The sequence below is a fragment of the Canis lupus genome, chromosome 7, assembly GCF_048164855.1.
Source record: "Canis lupus baileyi chromosome 7, mCanLup2.hap1, whole genome shotgun sequence".
Classification (NCBI taxonomy): domain Eukaryota; kingdom Metazoa; phylum Chordata; class Mammalia; order Carnivora; family Canidae; genus Canis; species Canis lupus.
In genome coordinates this window covers 37,762,818-37,769,233 of record NC_132844.1, presented here as the reverse complement: position 1 = coordinate 37,769,233, position 6,416 = coordinate 37,762,818, and the positions used below count along the sequence as shown (strand labels likewise).

Sequence of the window (6,416 nt, the reverse complement as noted above, 5' to 3'; positions counted from 1 at the left end):
TGCTCTGGGCTAGAGCGTGGGCTTTGCCCTGTAGCTGCCTCACTGAAAGACTGCTTCTCTTGCTATTGTTCTAAAGTGAATTTGTACCCTTTTAGATTCATATACTATTCCTTCCCTCACATTTTGGGAGGTATTCCTCTTCTGTTCATAGGCAGAAGTCCCTTTCCCCATTACCCTCAAAATACAAAGTGGCTAGTTGTCATACTTCTACCTGGAAAATATTTTCCATTACTTATGATTTCTTCCTGCAGCTCATCAGTATCATGATCCCAATAGGTCTTTGTGTTTTTCTTACAATTTCTTTCATTGGAAACTTAGAGACAAAGTGAAGTTGATTCAGCTCTCTAGGAATATAATATTAGCAAATAAGTGGAAAGGTGTGAGAAATAGGAAAAGAGGTGGTACAGTGATGCTTTCTTTACAGTTGACAACTAAGACTCACAGCCAGGCATAGTAGTCCTGGCTCATAATCTGTTTGGGTCCCAAAATCTATCTTTCTTCCCTCTACTCCAGTGATTTGCTGTATGACTCAGGTGTCCTCCAGAAACTGTATTACAGATTATCCCCCTTTGTTTTTTGTTTTTGTTTTTGTTTCATCTTTGTTTTTGTTTTGCCTGATGGTGCTGCCGTCACACTGGCCAGCAAATATTTATTGTATACCTTCTGCATGCCAGGCACATATACACTGCTTTTCCTTTCCTTGCCTATGAAAGAACACTCAGCGCTTCTTCCAAGTAAACTTTCTTCAGGCTCCCTCTTGGCCTGGCTTCTTCCATTCTTTGATGTGTGGATCAGCAGTCAGCAGTCCAGCTACTCTCATCCACTTGACCTCTTCCTCTGTGACGAAATTGCACAAGGCTCTCACCACTGCCAAGTGTATGGCTCCAGCCTGCAATGACTGCTCGCCCCGGAGACAGTACAGGTTGTGTCGTGTTTTCCAAGCCGGTCGAGGAAGTGGAAGGGGAATATCAACTGTTCTTTGTCTTGTGTCACTGGGAAGTAAAGAAGATAGTCAATTCCATTTACTTTTATTCTTCCACTTCCATGCCCATAAATGATTGCTTCTGTTTTTACACTCTTTCTTTTACCTTCGCTGGTGCTGAAGGCCATTCCTTACTCATCATATTGCACAGGTTCGATCAGTTGTTTTTTTGATTGATAGTTACACTCCTACGAAATCTCTGCACAAATTCTTCTTCGGAACCACAGTGCAGTGTCAATAACCCTTCTAGCAGCCGAATGAACTGTGCATAATCTTGATCTGACAGTTTTTCCACTAACATTTCTTCTAGCTCTTCCTAAATCAGCCATCTGCTGCCAATCAGGTCTTTGGTTTTAGTTTTTTTCTGAAATTAGACCTTTGGCTTGCAACTGATTCTGACGTTTTTCTACTTCTAGTAGCTTTCCATATGCTTCATGCATTAATAAATAATAATACGCCTGTTTGCCAGTATAAAAGAAAATGAAATGGATGGCCATCTTCTCCCCACTGGATCGCTCTTTATTTTGGATAAATCTGTTCAGGATGCTTCATTATTGGCCTGGCTTGCTTCTCAAACAAACCACTTGGAAAAAGGCAAGCAATAGCTTTGTCAATATCCTCTTGCATAAAAGTTTCTGGATCTTTTCCCATCATGTTGGCTAAATATCTCTTTCCTATGTTGAACTCTTCCATCTGCTTTTTAATAAAATCCAGTTTCACGTCTTAAGGCTGCAACATTTTTCTTTGGTGTTACACCTGTGGAGTGCTTTAGCCTTAATATCTGGGATCCAGTACCTGTCTACAACTCAGCAGCTGCAGCTTTCCAGGCGCTTTGTGCCTTGTTTCAGGGAAAGGCTAACCCTACATTCGAGAAAGAGGTAGGAAAGTGCAGCGCGGCAGGATACATAGGGAGCCAACCTGTTGGCCACCAGAGAGTCAGGTAGGAGGGTTAGGGGGTCAGATCATTCCCCTTTGTATTTTAGTATGAAGCAACTACTTCTCTTGATCTAGCAGAAGTCTCTAATTGGCATCCTGTGAGTAACTCAGTGTTGCTTCATAATCTGAATTTTAATTCCAATAGACAGAGAAGTTTTTGTCAGGTTTAATAAGTCTTTGCCATTTTCTATTACAGTATATTTTGCTGGCTTCGCTTATTTGCATAATCTGAGTTTTGAGCCCCTATAGACTATGCCCCATGAAAATCTCAATGGTCTTTTTTACTACAGAATCACTAGAATGTTAGGATAATGCCTAGCACATAAGAAGTACTCAGTAAGTAAGGAATGATAAATGATTGAATTAAATCTTTTATATGAAAAACTGTGTGTGCAGATAAAGAAAGGGATGGAAAAATAATATAAAATATAATAAATACAAAAATATATAAAACATACTTCAATAATAAACTATGCTAAGATCCAACTATGCAGTAACAACAGATAAATTTTCATGCTTCCCCAACGCTGATACATTCCTGAGTCGTATTTTGCTCTTGAAAGTTAGTCCATCCCTGAACACCATTGTGTTCCCCTATCATGGCTCAGTTAGACACCCTTATGCTCATTCAGCCTGTTCTTAAGGCTTTTAGTAAATGGTACATATGATATTCACCTATTTGTTTACTGTGAATCCTTAACTAGTATGTATCCTATTTGAGTGCAGGATATCCTCTTGTAGCTCTATCTGTAGCACCCAACAAATGCCTAATGGCCTAACATCTAGTAGGTTCTCAATTAATACTTGTTGAATGACCAAATGAGTGCTTGATTAACTGATAGTCTTTCAGGGTTTTAGCCCCCATTTTATTTTCTTGACCTTTTTACTTTAAACTGAAAGAGATCAGCCAAAATCACATTCAGGGGATCCCTGGGTGGCTTAGCGGGGATCCCTGGGTGGCTCAGCAGTTTAGCGCCTGCCTTTGGTTCAGGGCATGATCCTGGAGTCCTAGGATTGAGTCCGGTGTCGGGCTCCAGGCATGGAGCCTGCTTCTCCCTCTGCCTGTGTCTCTGCCTCTCTTTCTCTCTCTCTCTCTCTCTCTTTATCATGAATAAATAAATAAAATCTTTAAAAAAAATCACATTCAAACAAAAATATTCTAGGAAAAATATCTACTTTCTAGTAGTTTGAAATTCTTTATATCATCTCTAAAACAGTGAGAAATGAAGTTGAGCATATCTGTTTTTATGTGGTGAGAGAAGAGGGAACAGGAAAGAGAACTGCCTTGAGCAGAGGAATTGAATTTGTATTTCCCAGACTATTGGGGTTGTATCTCAGGGGTAACTTCCCAGCTTCAATCTGTGAGATATAAGGTTCTGTCAAGAGAGATATAGAACAAAGAAACCTCTTCAATGACGGCCTTCACCATCCCTCAGAAAGCTTTTCTCCAGTACGAAACCTGAATAGGATGTCTCCCTTACTCTGAGTAGTCCTTCCCAATATATGTTCTGGTAGAAGCAACTTTGTATTCCTTAATGAAGTTCTCAAAGCAAAGTTTCAATAGGAATAGGTTTGTTTTGTTTGTTTGTTTGTTGTTAACTCTAACAAGTAGGTTAACTCTAACAGATTTCCTTTCTAATACGCTATCAACTTTTTATTTTGCCTATTTGGTCAGAATTCCAGATATCCCTTTGAACTTAAAGGGCATCTTTGGGAAAAGACTGGTAGTCCCATGCCTGAATGCTTACAAACCCTGCTGCCTGCTACTCAGCCAAATTATAGTCCACAGTTTCTCCCAATAGAGATATTAAGAAAGACACAAAGATAGCTCAGGAGACCTGCTGGAAAGAGTGTTGTTAGGTCTTTAGGTTTGTTGAGATGCTAAGTAAATCTTTAGGTCTGTTGAGATGCTAAGTAAAAAAAAGCTGGACATTTCACTGCAGTCTCTGGTAAGATTATATTATGGAAAAAGAAAGAGGATGGATTGATAAGAATATAGAATAAAGGAGGATTTTGCCATGTTTGAAGTGAAGCAAGATGTAAATGAAGACTGAGGCTATGGAAATGGAGAGACATTGAAGAGACATCTGGATATGGGCCTAAATTGCTTTCACGATGCTAACATTCAGGTCTTTGTTATCTGTCTTCATAACCGGCTTAAGAAGCTGGAGATCCATGTGGTTAAATCTCAGAGCAATGTTTAAATCAAAGAAAGATCAAGAACAGCTAGCAAAAATTTCTTTAATTGACGTTTACTTAATCTTTACTCACCTTTTTCTAAAACATGAAGATCTAGATAGAGTCAAAGTAGCATTTTCTAAAATCCCATGTCTCCTGCCCTCTTCCCTTATACCTTGTTGCACTGCTCTAGTATTTCTTCCAATTCACCCAAATCCCTTTCCTGTACCTCTCTTTTCCCAGCCCTGGTCTACTCCTTGATCTTTATAACTCTATTTCTTATTTCTCTGGTTCTGTCTTCTTCTCCTTGTTATCTTTGCTTTTTATCACATGATTTCAAAATGCTAGTTGGTCATCTTCAGATAATTTCTCAGAAATTGAACTAAATGGATGAAGCCAAACCTTCCTTTTGCAGGTAGACTGAAAAAGCAAGACTGGTTTCAGAATTTTTCTCCTAACAAGACAACCAGTTTCTTCAAAGTTAGGTAATGCAGAATGGGAAAAGATGGTGAGAGAGAGGCACAAGCAAAATTACTCAGAAGACTAGTGTAACCAAGTGGATTATGCTAATAAATGAAGTATGGCTAATAGTTCTCCATCTTACACCTGGGATTGTAAACAAGAAAGATCTTGAATTTTTTGGCTCTAGGTCCTTGAATTAAGAACTATTGGAACCCATCACAGTTCCTTTATCTTTGAAAGTATGAGTTGCATAATTTCTTTAGTAACCATTACATTTCTCTCACTGTGGCTAGATAAACTTTCTTAGCATAGTTTTCAACATGATTATGTAAGCTATTTATGGATAATCTAAATCCAGCATTCGATTTTCACTGCCTGGATTTTTGGTAAAAGTGTAGACTAGGGCAAAATCTGATCTTTCTCCCTATCTTGCCCTAACTTGAATTTGAAAGTGGCACAATTTTCTGTACCTTTGATTGTATGCTCTGAATGTGCACGTGTACATGTGTTTCAAGAGCTTAACATAAAAGACTTGTAAATGTTTGCTTCAAGAATTTTTGATGATCACAGAACACTTTGGAGTTGAAAATCTTTCCTTTGAGACCAATACATTTGAACTTCAATAACTGTAACTAGGCTTGCTTTGCTCTTCAGTGTGGCAGATTTTAAATCCTTTGATATCTCTTTATAATTTCTAATGTCAAATAAAAGTCTATGAAGATACCTAGAAATCACATTCTCTTTACTCCTGAAAATTTTATTAAGTTTTCCAAAGGTTATGGAAAGTTTCTTCATAACCACCAGATTAGGCCTGACATGTTTGTTAACAGGACATCAATTGTTTTGCTGATTTTTATATTTTTAAAACTACCTTCTCTTATGATGAAAAAAATCTTCTTTTTGTGATGGTGTCTAAAATTTATGCTGTCCCCAACTTGCCAATTTCAGGCCTAGATGTCAGAGTTGGGTTTAGGATAATGATCACTTCACATTTTGCAACCTACTATTTTCATATAGGTCTCTTTTATTAATTAGTCTCCAATCTCTATCTTGGCTTATGTATAGCTTATTTGTGATTAAATTAAACTTAAAATTTTGAACACTCATCAGTTTCATGAAGGCAATTGCTTCTAAAATGGCATGTTTCTGTAATTTTGGGGTAACACATACTCAATTGTGGAATGTAGGAAACTCCAAACAAGCACATTAGAAATAAAGTCATCCTTAATAGCAAGTAAGTACTTAAATAAAGCTTATTATGTGCAGGGGTATTCTAGGCACTGAACATTTATCAATTTACTTAACTTTCACAAAAATACTAGGAAATAGACATAGGCATTCATATAGTCCTAGAGAAACCAACGAAACTCATACTTTCCAAAATTACATACTAAAACTCACAGAGTTTATTGGAAAAACAGAATTAGGACTGTTAAAACTTATGTATCATAGCACAATGTATCATAACCCTGAGAGAAACATTAATTGATACTTTCAGATACAACTTTGACAGCTGGAAAGGCACTTCAGAGAGGCAGAAGGCTGTGGAGTGGGGAATGCTGGCTTCCAGACACTGGCAATGCAGATGAGCATGAAGATCTGAGATAGTATGGTGGTATTTAAAGTAGGCATGGGAGGAAGTGTAATCTAACAAGAGCCAAAAATCATGCAAGACTGGAGGTCTGCTAATGCAATCAGCTAGGCTTGGAGTTTTCTTTGTGGGAAGTTTTTTGATAATTAATTCAATCTCTTTACTTTTTATAGATTTATTCAGTTTTTCTATTTTTTTTCAGTCAGTGATAGTTTGTGTCTTCCTAGGGATTTGTCCATTTCATCTAGGATATCTAATTTTCTGGCA

At 37.7% G+C, this 6,416-nt stretch overlaps 1 pseudogene; it reads right to left on the bottom strand.

Moving 5' to 3' along the window:
• Positions 1 to 718: 718 nt before the first annotated feature.
• On the bottom strand, positions 719 to 5,063 carry LOC140636401 (small ribosomal subunit protein uS9m pseudogene; annotated as a pseudogene).
• Positions 5,064 to 6,416: the final 1,353 nt, after the last annotated feature.